Raw genomic sequence first — 14,360 nt, forward strand, 5'->3', positions numbered from 1 at the left:
TCCTTTGTTCATTTATTTTCTGTTGTGAATTGTAAGAGTTATTTATATAACATAGATACAAGTCTCTTATCAGATATGTGATTTGCAAATATTTTCTCCCTTTCTCTGGGTTTTGTTTTTACTTTCTTAATGGTATCCTTTGAAGCACAAAAGTTTTAAATTTTGATGAAGTCTAATTTATCTATGTTGTCTTTTGTGGCTTGTACTTTTGGATGACATCTTAGAAAGTTTTGCTATCTCAAGGTTGGGACGTGCTTGACAGACTCAAGGATGAGCAAGGACACTGGTGTGGCTGATGTACCGTGTGAGAGGGAGAGTGGTAAGTTACCGGCTCCGAGAAGGAGCAGTTAGGACCTTGTTTTCTGCCTGTATGAGACGGGATACCATCGAACAGGAGTGATATGGTCTGGTTTCCATCTTTTATGGACCCTCTGGCTGCTGTTGCATAGAGGATAGACCACAGGGAGGGAAGAAGTAGCACCAGGAGGACCAGTTAAGAGTCTTTTACTGTGATTCTGGAGAGAGGTGGGGGCTCTCAGACCAGGGATGAAATGATAAGATGGTGAGAAGTGGATGATTTTCTTTTGAAACTGAAGCCATTGAAGAAGGTGTGTTGTGCATGAAGCCTCCACATGCAGACCCTTGCCTGAGGCACTGAGGTGCCTCAGAACCTGGTGCCTAGTTCAACAAGAGGAACTTTTGACAATGAGGTGAGATGTAGAGAGATCCAGTCCCAGGTCAGACACTTTGTATGACCTTAGGCAAGTCACAGCCTTCCTGGGTTGTAATTTCACTCCCTTCTTAAAAACAAAGATGGCAACAATATCTGTCTTGTGGATTACTTGTCTTGTCCTAGATTACTGTCAGAGTCAGACAGTGTGGCTTCCAGAGCCCTCTTCCACTCGTTAAGCACCTTGCAAGGTGGGTGTCATCAGGATCGATCTGTGGCGAGGAAGGAGAACATGTGGACCCCTGGACATGCCCCTTGGACATGACCACCTGCCTTTCCCTAGGGCTGCATCCATTGTTGAGACTGAGCCTCTGCGAACCTCTTCCCCGGGGCCTGGCCCTGGTGCCTCTACCTCCTGGTCCATTTCTCTGCTTGTCGATGGAGGGGGCACTAGGGCCTGCTGGAGTGGCTGCTGTGTCTGCCCCTTGCCATGGGTTTAGTACATGTCAGATACCAAGCACTTTGCCAGACACCTTGATGGACACAGATAGGGAGAAAATGTGGTTCTCTTAAGCACAGAGTTTGGTGGAGGAGACAAGTTGCATGTACACACACACATACACATGCACACACACACATGAACTTACGTGTACTCAGACACATATACACTCAAAGATGCACATACACCAAGACATACACATATACACAGATACACACCATAAAATCATGCACATATTCATGTACACAATATACAATACAAATATTCATATACGCAATACATGCACGTACATACACACCAATACACACATATATTCACAGACACATGCACGCCCACTCGTACACAATACATACTTATGCACAAACACTCCTACATTCACACGGCACACATTTACACATACATACACTCACAGAAACTTACACAAGTACACACAACTATGCACATACGCTCACACCCATACAGATACTCACACACAAATACACACTCATCTGGACTCACATACATACATGCACATGAAGACACTCATTCACACACATAGGCTCACAGAAAAGTACCATACAACCATACACATAAACACACTCATGTGCAAAAATATAGACCTACTCACAAAAAATGCACACTCTACACATACATCCATACACTCACACACACACACACACACACACACACACACATACACTGGGTGGTATGTGTTAAGTGGCAAAGTGAAGTCAAAGGGATCTGGGAGAGCTTTTAGGAGAGAAATTAATATTTATTGATCACCTCTTACATTCTAGGAAATTTATATTAATTATCTGTTTTAATTCTTAAAACAGCCCTATCAGATATTGTTATAGGAAAAGGACACCAACAATTTCAGAGAAGAAAACTGAAGCACAGAGAGGTTACTTCTGCGGTGAGGATTTGTAGCCAGTCTGCCTGATGCCCACGGCTGTGCCACTTACACCAGCTGAGTGCAGGACAAACGCCTGGAGGGGTGGACGTGGCGGGGGTGGGAGAAGGACAAGATATTCCACTGGGACGTGGGAAGGAAATAGAACTTCTATTTATATTTATTTTTATATAATTCTTTTATCTCCCTTTTGTGTTATTCTATACGTAAGATACTAGCGAAGTAGAACACATGTAATAATAAGTAAATGAATATTCATATGTCATATGTTGGAGGTACACGCTCAGCACTGTTACTGACAGCTGCCTGCAATCAAAAGCGTAGACACCTTTGCTTCCTATTCTATCCTGCTGCCTCCCTTTCCAAGAAGCAAACACCTGACTTGTGCCGGACAGGGATGCCCGGCCAAAGGTCTGAGCTGGGTGTCAAATGCCCCTTTCTCCCTCAACTGCTTCAGGTTTTGCCCACATCAGCTTTCATGCCTCTGCTTCCCCTCCCCCCTGAGATGTCTCTGCAAAGGACCTGAGAATTGCAGAGGCTCCTCCTCTCCTTCACTCCACAGGACCTGAAAAAACACACAGACTCCTTTCCAAGGAATATTTCATATTGAAACCCCGAGAAACATGGAGCAGATAACAAAGTTAACCTTGTGGACATAGTTATAAGACACCTCAAAGAGTCTTGGTCTTGGCTGTTCAAGGTCTTCACCCCACTGTGCTAGTTCTGCCCTCCTAGTTCTCCTCTCTTTCGGTCTTTGTTAATGAGCCTCACAGAAGCCCTCCTCTTTTTGCCCTTTACACACCATTGTAAACAGGTTTAAGCACATGCCAGGGTCCACGACTCACCTCTGCTCTATACCCACAGCCCCTAAGCCACTGTGTCCAATGACCTTTTGACCTTTGCTGTGCAGCATTGATCTTTGGCTTCCTCAAGGGAGCGGAAGTAAATAGAGCTCAACAATGCCTGTCAAATTTTTAGTTTTCTTACAGTGATCACTTTATGATCACTGATAATTTACAGAATAGTCTTCCGTGTAGCGTTTACTGCTGTCAATTTTGAGGGAGAGAACACAGGTTAGGATTGCAAATGCAAAGCTGAAGATTCAAATAGATCTTGATAGACTGGGTCACTGAACTGAAACTATTGAGATGAGGTTTAAGAGGAAAGAAAGTAAATTCATGCTCTGATACTTAAAACATTAGTCATGCACAAGAGCTAGATGGTAAGATCTGTGATGGAGAGCAGTTTAGGGGAAACAGCTATCTTGTGATCAGGTCATAAGTGGAAAAGTCTTACCTTACAACTAGGTCAATAAGAAACAATCGTGTGACGCTTGCTAGAAAATTATTGCAAAGATTATCTGATTATCTCTGGGCTTAGAAAACAAATGGATTCTACTCTGCTCCCTCTCGACACTTGGGAAGAATCAAAGGAATACTACAGATAAGTTACCTCTGGGTTAAATAAACAACCAGTCTGGGAACACATACAACAATTACCGCAGGTATAATCTAGCAGCCCCTTCATACTAAGTAGGTGGTCAACCCCTCTACATGTGGGTGGTTAGAAATAAGGTCTCAATTTCGATCCTGGTTTTTTTCCAGATACCCAGAACAAGGGCACACTCTCCTTGTGAATGCATGGAAGAAAGTAAGTTCCCGGTTACTAGAGGAACTCAAAAGGGGCTAGATGACCTTCTGTTGGCCTATTGCAGGGGGTATTCCCACATTGTAAATGACCTTCCAAAAAGTCTTCCACCCTCCAAAAGGGCCACATGTAAAACTGAAAGTCATGAGTAAGTTTTGACCCTAGTCTTGCAACATCTATCTCAATAGTTGTCAAGAAATTATTGAAATAAATTTCCAAATGTTAAAAATAATAGATGCCATGAGGATATCTTGGGATCAGATGTCTGGATGGGAAAGGAGAAGTAAAGTGCCAACTCCTAATTGATTGGATGACCAGCACTAGGAAGGATGGGAATTGTGACCATGGAGTCTGTATTAGTTTCCTGTATCTGCTGTCACAAATTAACACAAACTTAGTGGCTTAAAATAACACAGATTTATTCCCTTACAGTTATGGAGGCCATAAGTCTGAAATGAATCTTATGAGGCTAAAATGAATGTGTTGGCAGGCCTGGGTCCTCCTGGCGGCTCCAGGGGAGAATCGTTCTTTATCTCTTTCAATGCCTCTTGGCTGATAGCATTCCTTGGCTGGTAGCCACATCACTCCAATCTCTGCGTTTGTTCTCACATTGCCTTTTCCTCTTCAGTGTCAATCTTCCTCTACCTTCTTTTTATATACTTGTGACTACATTTAGGGCCCACCAGGATAATCTCCCCATCTCAATACCCTTAAAATAATCACACATGCAAAGTCCCTTTGGCTATATAAATTAACAGGTTCTAGGGGTTGGGATCTAGATATCTTTGGGGGCCATTATTCAGCCAACCATTATCAGAGGTCTCTTTCATTTATTTATTTATTTTTTCATTCTCATCTCTGCTTCTTTTTTTCCCCGGCTTTATTGAGATATCATTGATATGCAACATGTAGGCTTAAGGTGTACAACATGATGATTTGATACATGTATGTATTGTGAAATGAGTCCTACAATAAGGTTAGTTAACACCTCCCTCCTCTCAAATAATTACCATTCTTTTGTGTGGTGATAGCATTTAAGATCTACTCTCTTAACAACTTTCACATACATAATACAGTTTTGTTAATCATAGTTTCCATACTGTACATTAGATCCCCAGAACTTATTCATCTTATAGTTGGAAGTTTGTACCCTTGGACCAACATCCCCCCATTTTCCCCAACCCCAGCCCCTGGCAACCACCATTCTATTCTCTATTTCTATGAGTTCAGCTTTTTCAGATTCCACAGATAAGTGAGAACATCTAGTGTTGGTCTTTCTCTGTCTGACTTATTTCACTTAGCATAATGTTCTCAAGGTCCATCTATCTCATCACAAAATGCAGGATTTCCTTCTTTTTTATGATTGAATAATATTCCATTGTGTATTGTGTGCTTTTGGTGTCATATCCAAAAGATCATTGCCAAAACCAATGTCAAGGAGCTTTTTCCCTATGTTTTCTTCTAGAAGTTTTAGTTTCAGGTGTTCCATTTAAGTCTTTAATTGATTTCAAGTTAATTTTTGTGAGTGGTGTAAGATAAGCTTCCAATTTAAATCTTCTGCACGTGAATATCCAGTTCTTCCAACACTATTTATTGAAGAGACTATCCTTTTCCCATTGAGTATTCTTGGATCCCTTGTCAAGTATTAGTTGACCATATATGTGTGGGTTTATTTCTGGGCTCTCAATTCTGTCCCATTGGTCTCTGTGTCTGTTTTTATGCCAATACCATACTGTTTTGATTACTATAGCTTTGTAATAAAGTTTGAAATCAGGAATTGTGATGTCTCTAGCTTTGTTCTTCTTTCTCAGGATTGCTTTGGCTATTTGGGATCTTTTGTGGTTCCATACAAATTTTAGAATTTTTTTTTTCTATTTCTGTGAACAATGCCATTGGAATTTTGATAGAGATTGCATTGAACCTATAGATGGCTTTGAGTAGAATGCACATTTTAACAATATTAATTCTTCTCATCCATGAACACAAGATATCTTTCCATTTATTTATGTCTTCAATTTCTCTCATCAATGTCTTGTAATTTTCAATGTACAGATCTTTCACCTCCTTGGTTAAATTTATTACTAAATGTTTTATTCTTTTTGATGTTATTGTAAATGGGATTATTTTCTTTGCTTCTTTTTCAGATAGTTCTTTGTTATTGTATAGAAACACAACTAATTTTTGTATGTTGATTTTGTATCCTGCAAATTTACTGAAGTTTTTACTAGTTCTAATAGGTTTTTTTGGGAGTTTTTTGGGATTTTCTCTATATAAGATCATGTCATCTGCAAACAGAGACAATTTTAATTCTTCCTTTCTGATTTGGATGCCTTTTATTTCTTTTTCTTGCCTAATTGCTCTGGCTAGGACTTTCAGTACTATGTTGAAGGAGTGGTAAGAGTGGGCACCCTTGTCTTCTTCCTGAATGTAGGGAGAAAGCTTTCAACCTTTCACCATTGAGTATGATGTTAACTATGTCATATATGGCCTTTATTACGTTGAGGTGTGTTCCTTCTATATCCAATTTGTTGAGAGTTTCTATCATGAAACAATGTTGAATTTTGTCAAATGTTTTTTCTGCATCTATTGAGATAATCATATGATTTTTATCTTTCATTCTATTAAAGTGGTGTCATATTTATTGATTGGGGTATATTGAACCATCCTTGCATCCCAGGGATAAATTCCACTTGATCGTGATGTATGATCCTTTTAACGTGCTGTTTGCTAGTATTTTGTTGAGTATTTTTGCATCTATATTCATCAGGGATATTCACCTGTAGTTTTCTTTTCTTGTAGTGTCCTTATCTGGCTTTGGTATCAGGGTAATGCTGGCCTCATGAAATGAGTTTGGAAGTGTTCCCTCCTCTTAAGTATTTTGGAAGACTTTGAGAAGGATTGCTGATAATTCTTCTTTAAATGTTTGGTAGAATTCACCAGTGAAGCCATCTGGTCCTGGATTTTTCTTTGTTGGGAAGTTTTTGATTACTGTTTCAATCTCCTTACTCATTATTTTTTTTTTTAAAGATTTTATTTATTTATTTTTCCCCCAAAGCCCCAGTAGATAGTTGTATGTCGTAGTTGCACATCCTTCTAGTTGCTGTATGTGGGATGTGGCCTCAGCATGGCTGGAGAAGCAGTGCATCAGTGCGCGCCAGGGATCCGAATCCCAGCCACCAGCAGTGGAGCGCGCGCATCCAACCGCTAAGCCACGGGGCCGACCCTCCTTACTCATTATTGGTCTGTTCAAAATTTCAATCTGGGGGCCAGCCCAGTGGTGTAGTGGTTAAGTTTGCGCACTCTGCTTCAGTGGCCTGGGGTTCGCTGGTTTGGATCCTGGGCACAGACATACGCACCACTCAATAAGCCAGGCTGTGGCTGCATCTCATATACAAAATGGAAGAAGACGGGCGCAGATGTTAGCTCAGAGCTAATCTTCCTCATCAAAAAAAAGAAAATCTCAATCTGATTCTATCCTCTATCATCTCCACTGAACTATTAAGCCATCCAGCAAATTTTATATTTGTTATTGTATTTTTCAGTTCTGTAATTTCTATTTTTTAAATAACTTCTGTTTCTTTGATGAAATTTTAAAAATTCTTTCAAGAGAAGTAATAATTTCTTGTTGAAGCATTTTAATGATGGCTGCTTTAAAATCTTTGTCACAAAGATTGATTCCAGCATCTGATTCATGTCAGTGTTGGTGTATATTGATTGTCTTTTCTCATTAAAGTTGTGATTTTCCTGGTTCTTGCTATGACAAATGATTTTTTATTGTATCCTGGACATTTTGGGTATTAATTTTTGAGACTCTGGATTCTGTTTAATCTTTTGTGTTAGCAAGCAGTCCTTCTGTTGAAGTGTAGTATGAGGGGCGGGTGGGTGCTTACATTCTTCTTCCTGCTGGGCCCTGCCAACACCACCTCAGCAAAAGTGGAGTGCTGATTCAAATTTCCTCTTTAGAGGGGGTTGGGGTAGAAGTTCAACTCCCCACTTGGGTCTTCTCGATACCTTGGGTCTTGCTGACACCTTCTGAGTAAAAGTGACACACCAACAGACACTGCCTCCTTCCAGTTGGGGTGTAAACTCCGCTCGTTGCTGGGTCTCCCTGACACTGGAGGAGGTGGAAAGTTAAGTGGCTAAGTGGCTAGCCTCACCTCACACTGTTTCATTCAGTCTCATTGATGCCGGTGGGGTTCGAGGCTCAGTTCCACATTGGGCCCCCATTGACACCAAGAGGCAGGGGGACCAGAGTGCCTACGAGCTCTGCTCCATGCCATCTTGTTCAGTCTCTTTGCTGCCTGGTGGTTGAGGACGTTCAGCTCCCTACTGGGCCCCACTGACACCAGGCGTGGTGCAAGAGTGGAGCACTTACTAGTCCTTATTTGCATTACTTTGTTCGGTCTCCTTAATGCTGGGGGTGGGGGAGGTTCAGCTCTCTGCTGGACACTGCTGACACTACCACCTTTACCCTGGCAGGGTATCGGAGCCCTGTCTGCTTCCACCAAGCAGGGTATGGTAGACCAGCACCCTGCTCAGTCCCTCCAACACCATCCAACAGAGGAATTGGAGCAAAGCCTGCTTCTGCCAAGTGGGGGACAGAAGATTAGCATCCCGCTGGGCCCAGCTCACACTGTCACCCTTATGTTGGCGCTCGGAGGACCACTGCTGCCCACTTCCATGGGTGGAGGATTGGTGGAGTAGAAGGTAGCTCCTCCCTCCTTAGCCCCAATGAACCTGTGTGTGTGTATGTGATCTTTCTGTTGGTATTTGGCTTCAGTATGGCAGGTATTGCCACAAAAATTTTCTGTAGTTACGCCACCCTTCCCCCAGGCTTTTGGCTAAGGGGAACAGCTTTTCTTGGAGTTTTTTTCTAAAAAACCGTGCCTATTGGCAGTTGCCGTTTGGAGGCCTCTGTCGTACCATGTCCAGGATATATGGGAGGCGTGGGGGATCAGAATTGGCCACCTCAAAATGTGTCTCTTTGGCATGAGGATTATTTTGGGCTAATGAGGATTATAATTTTTAAAAACTGCAGACATGGGAGAAGCTCTGAATAGTACAATTTACCCTTTGTAAGAGGCATTTACATTTGTAAGGGAAATCTCAGAAGGCCAGGACTTAAATCCCCATAATAACCGTACTCTTGTTTACTGTGCTTTTCTGGTAACCTCCCATAGCTGACTCCCCCCACCCCCAACATCCTCCTTTGTCTTTAGCTGAGGATGGTATTTAAGATGAGAACCTCCACCATTTTGGCAAGTTACTCAGTTTCCCTGGGTCTCTCCCATGTATACAAGTTATAAAACTTTGTTTGATTTTCTCCTGTTATTCTGCCTCATGGCAATTTAATTCGTACCCCAGCCAGAAGGACCCAGAGTGGGTAGAGGATATGTCTTCCTCCTCTACAGAGGCAATAAGGGCACCCAGGAGCTAACCACTACGTATTTCCTCAAGTTCAAGGTTCCTAGGCAGTCCACCTTTTTCCACCTTGTAAAGTTGTCCTGTGCTTTGTTGTGTTGTGTCCAGGGCTTTTTAGTTGTCAGAGGGAGGACCTGGGAGGAATGAGGCTACTCCATCTTTGCTGCCAGAAGAAGCCACAATGCCACAATCCATAGCATTTTAATACTTAAGGTGACCATGGAGATCATCTATAGAATTTACAGACTTTACATGTCATTTAGTACAACTTTCTAGTTTTACAGATAAGAAATGTGTGGACCAGAGAAAAGAAAGGGCTTCTCTGAGCTCATACAGCTGTCTTCCAAATGTTGCTTAGTAGCAGAGGACATGTGGCACAGGCAGCACCTGAAGGAATTTTGGGGGTGCATCCTCAAGCATTCCTTATCCCTTGTCCTGCACCCAAGGACATCAAGTTCCCTGATTCCTATTTACTCATCAAAGGTACCCACTCCTTCTGAGAGCCCTGATGCCCCCTGCTCTTTGACCTCCTCATCACACATAGAATCCTCCCTACCTGCCAGGGGACCCCTGAGAATAATTGGAGGCCAGTCATTCTGGCCTGCTTCATATTCCCAATACCTCGGTCACCTCTTTGGATGTGAGCCTTTCACTTGCGTCAGTGGTCTTTTTCAGACAACTGAAGTTCTAGGCCAGTTGATGTCCTTTGGCCAGGACATGCCTCGGAGTCGTGTCTCCCTGGCTGGACCATAGCCAATGACTGACTGGTGTGGAAGTATGGAAGCCCAGCTCCCTTGCCCACAAGATCAGGCTGGAAACGAGTCTTTGTCTGAATTTACCCCTTTCCTTGTCTGGCTTCCCCTGCGTCCCTTTCTGGTTTCTCCTATGAGTACGTCCTTAATAAGTCACATGTACAAGAAAAAAAAGCAAAGCAAGCTCATCAGATAGTCCATCTTTCTTGTCCCCAGGCTGCTCTGTGCCTCCTGTCCCTGCCAGCCTCCTAGGTACACTCCCTTCCTCCCAAATCTTTCCGGGTGCTTTCCAAAACTGATGTTCCATGACAAACAAAATCATCTACATCCTCGGTGCATAGCCCTGGCCTCACATGAGAATCACCTGGGGGAACTTTTCAAAAATACTGATGCTCAGGGTCCTACTGCCCAGAGATGCCCAATTGGGTCAGAACCTGGACAGCCATGTTTTATAAAAGATATAAATCACCTTTATATCTCCAAGGTGATTCTCACGTACAGCCAGAGTGGAGACCACTCCTTGATTTACTGCACGTTGGGATTATCTGGGGATGTTTAAAAAACATTCTGGATAAAATGGTAAGTGAAGAAAGCACAATATATCAATCATATATACAGTATAATCATTACAAACAACTGAAACAATAGGCACCAAAAGAAATGGGATCCTTTCATTCTTTTGTCAATTCTTTTCTATAAGTTTCAAATTTTCTTCAGTGAAAAGGTATGTGTATATATATATATATATATACACACACACATATCATAAACAACTTTATTGAAGTATATTTTGCATATCATAAAATTCACCCATTTCAAGTACATTTGAAGTATATTTGAATTTGAAGTACAATTTAATGGTTTTAACAAGTTTATTTAGTGGTGCAATCATCACATAAATCTGTTTTTCATCCCCCTAAAATCTCTCACGGCCATTTACAGTTATTCCTTGTTCCCAGCCCTGGGCAACCACTAATTTAATTTCTGTCTCTATAAATTTGCCTTTTCTCGACATTTCATATAAATGGAATCACACAATATGTGGTTTCTTGTGTCTGACTTCTCTCACTTAGCATAATGTTTTTGAGGTTCATCCATTATGTACTGTGTGGCAGTAGTCTACTCTTTTTTATTGCCTCATAGTATTCTATTGTATGGAGGAAACTGAGGATGAGGAGTTCAAGTTTCCCTGGATTAGGATGAAACTGTGCCTGTGCCCACAAGGTTAACATGGGAAACAAAGTAACCAAAGTCTCTGAGCTTGTCTTGCAGAACAGCAGGAGGACCACCGATAAGAGAGTAACTTGCTGGCAACCCTCCGCCTGACAAAGCATCACACAGGAGCATTGCGAAGCTCAAATGACTGACTGTAATGTTCACACATCATGAGAAATATGAAAGACAGTCACCCCTGCAGAGAGGACTCTTAGATCTTCAGACCCCAAGGCCACATGCCCCCCTCCCCATCTTATTTTCACAGTGTGCTTTGGAAAAACACTTAGAACTGCGTGTAGGCCAACTAATCCATAACCAGTAGAAAGAATAACTTCTTAGCAGAATATTTATGTCCTCCGCCCAAACCGTTCCTTCTGTCCCAGATGAAGTAACTGAGGTTTTCTTAGAGTCCTCAGGAATGGTGCATTCAGCAGATCTGCTATGGAGAAGTGCCTAATGTTCTGGGATCATCCATCACCTGACATTTCTGAGCCCCTCCCCGACCCTGTTGCCTTATGTAAGTCATTTCCAAATCAGTTCCCTTTAAGATGGGTTTTTTAGGATGATAGTCCGCCATCATCTGATATGCTAGCTTATCGCTTATTAAAGTTCTTTCTCCACCACCGCCTGCTTGACCTTTTATCTTGTGGCGAGCATCTCGAGCCCTTGTTCGGTATCATGGATACCCATTTTGTCTATCTGTTCTCCAGTTGATAGATATTTAGGTTGTTTCTTCTTTTTGGCTGTTATGAAAAATGCTGTTATGAACACTCGTGTGCAAAAGAAAATATATTTCTTTTGTGGACATATATTTTTATTTCTCTTGGGTATATAACTAGAAGTGAAATTGTTAGGTGATATGGTAACTCTATGTTTAATATTCTGAGAAAATGCTGAACTGCTTTCCAAAGTGGCTGCACCATTTTACATTTCCACCAGCAATCTATGAGGGTGTTGTTTCTCCACACCCTCGGTAACATTTGTTATTGCTTGTCTTATTTATTACAATCATTGTAGCAGGTGTGAAATGGTATCTTGTTGTGGTTTTAATTTGCAATTTGCATTTCCCTAATGACTAATGATGTTGAGCATCTTTTCATACTGTATTAGCCATTCATAAATCTTCTTTGGTGGAATATCTGTTCATATCTTTTGGCTATTTTTTGATCCGGTTGTTTGTTTTCTTGCTATTGGGTTGTATGAGTTCTTTGTAAATTCTGGATGCAAGTCTTATGTCAGTATGTGTTTTGTAAATATTTTCTCCCAGTCTATTTCCTGTCTTTTCGTTTTCTTAATGGTGTCTTTTGAAGTGCAAAAGTTTTGAATTTTGACAAGGTCCATTTTATCAGTTTTCTCTGTTTATGAACCGTGTTTTTGGGTATTGCAGCTAGGAAACCTTTGCCTAGCTCAAAGCCTAAAGATTTTCTCCTCTGTTTTCTTCTAAAAGTCTGTTTTAGCTCTTATGTCTAAGTCTATGATTCATTTTGAGTTAATCTTTACATATGGTGTGAGATGATGATCTAAATTCATCTTTTTGCATACACATACTTTTATTAAGAAACATTTCTTATAATGTAAATATTGATAACAGCTTAATATTCCATTTCATGAACATACTATAAATAGTGGGGTCCTGGTAAATGTTTAACAACTGTCTCTCAAAAAAAAAAGAAAAAAACATCCCCGATTTGCAGCATTTGCCAATTGCCTGGTGTAAATGCTCCAACCATGTCCAATTTCAAGGTACCAATGTTGCATGACTTATCCTGGAGTCGGGAAGAGATCGCACAGTTGGCTCTTGTGAACTGCTACAAGCTGGTTGCAGCCTGTTACTGAATCTGTCTAACCAATCCTCTGGGGTTTTTTGGTTTTTGTTTGCTTGTTGTTTGTTTCCCCTTTTACCTGCAATATACAAAAGGTGTCTGAAAAAGCAGGAAGCAGCAGTCTATTTTATTCACTGCTATAAATGAATGCTAGACCTCCAGGGGGTTTCTAGTTCTCCCTCACAATGAGCACAGCTGTGGACAACATCCTTGCAGCCTTTCTGTGGTCACATTTGGTAATGCCTATCATATTTACTTTCAGAACAACTCCCAGCCTTGCTTCCTGGTGAAGATAAAGAAAACTGAATTTTGACAAAACAGGAGAAGTACAAGCTGCTTGAACTTCTGCAATTTTGCAAAGACACATATTCAAAGTTTAAATTATGGGGGTGACTTCTCCTTTCTTTTCTCCCTCTCAGGAACAAAGTATTGAATTAAGCTAACGCTACAGGGTGAAATAGTTGTCTTGACAGTCAACGGGATGATGTCAAGTGTGAATGGCCACGATGTGTCAACTTCCTGACGGTATCTTACGCATAAAAGAAATACAAGGAAATCACTGGAGTGTGACCAGTTTCAAAGAAAATGCACCGAAACTTCCTTTTGAGGAAAAGCTTGTAAGAAGTGCAAACAAAATGAGGGGGAAGCTCTGGGACAGATGCTTTTCATAGCTACTTATTAAATACCCGTTTATAGTTCTGTGGTCATCCACCCAGCTTTATCCACATTGTCACAAGGTGGGAAGAGGCAGAGGCCAGGGATACGGGGAAGGATAAGCAACGAGAGCTTCAGGGGAGAGAGGACACTGAGTAGGGTGAGGACAAGAGGGTTTTGAGCAATTTTCATGACGTGACAAGGCCTTTATCCCAAGTCTTTACCGTTATTTTAACAGCTCTTTTGGATTAATATGAAAAGTGAGGCTCAGGGAGATGTTACAGTGCTTACTCAGGGTCTCCTGGCACATACATACCTGTCATTTAAAGGCTGTGCTCAAGTGTACACTATGAGTCACCTCATGAATTGAAAACTCAAACTCCGTATTTTATCCTGGCCCTCCTGCTCTACCCCATCTCCCGGATCGTCAACCGCACTCCCCCAACCCCCAGTGCCTGGCTTCCCTAGCACACTATGGAAGTCTTACCAAATGTTTTACAGTTCCCAGAGGGTGTCATGCTTCTGGGTCTCTATTCTCACTACACCCTCATCCTGGAATGCTGATCCCAACTTGTTCTTTGATGTTGGGACCTACTCATCTTTTTCTTTTCTCTGTCTCTTTCTCTTTCCCCAACTTCCCTGCTCTCTCTTCCCTTCTCCTTTTCCTTTTCTTCTTCATTTCTTTCTTTTCACTAAGAGTAGTTTTCTTATTATGTGCTCATTTAAAAAAGTGGAGAGCACTGGAAGAGTGCACAGAAGAAAATCAACATCACCCTTTGTGGTGGCT

Source organism: Diceros bicornis, chromosome 2 (assembly GCF_020826845.1).
Source record: "Diceros bicornis minor isolate mBicDic1 chromosome 2, mDicBic1.mat.cur, whole genome shotgun sequence".
In the NCBI taxonomy this organism is placed as follows: domain Eukaryota; kingdom Metazoa; phylum Chordata; class Mammalia; order Perissodactyla; family Rhinocerotidae; genus Diceros; species Diceros bicornis.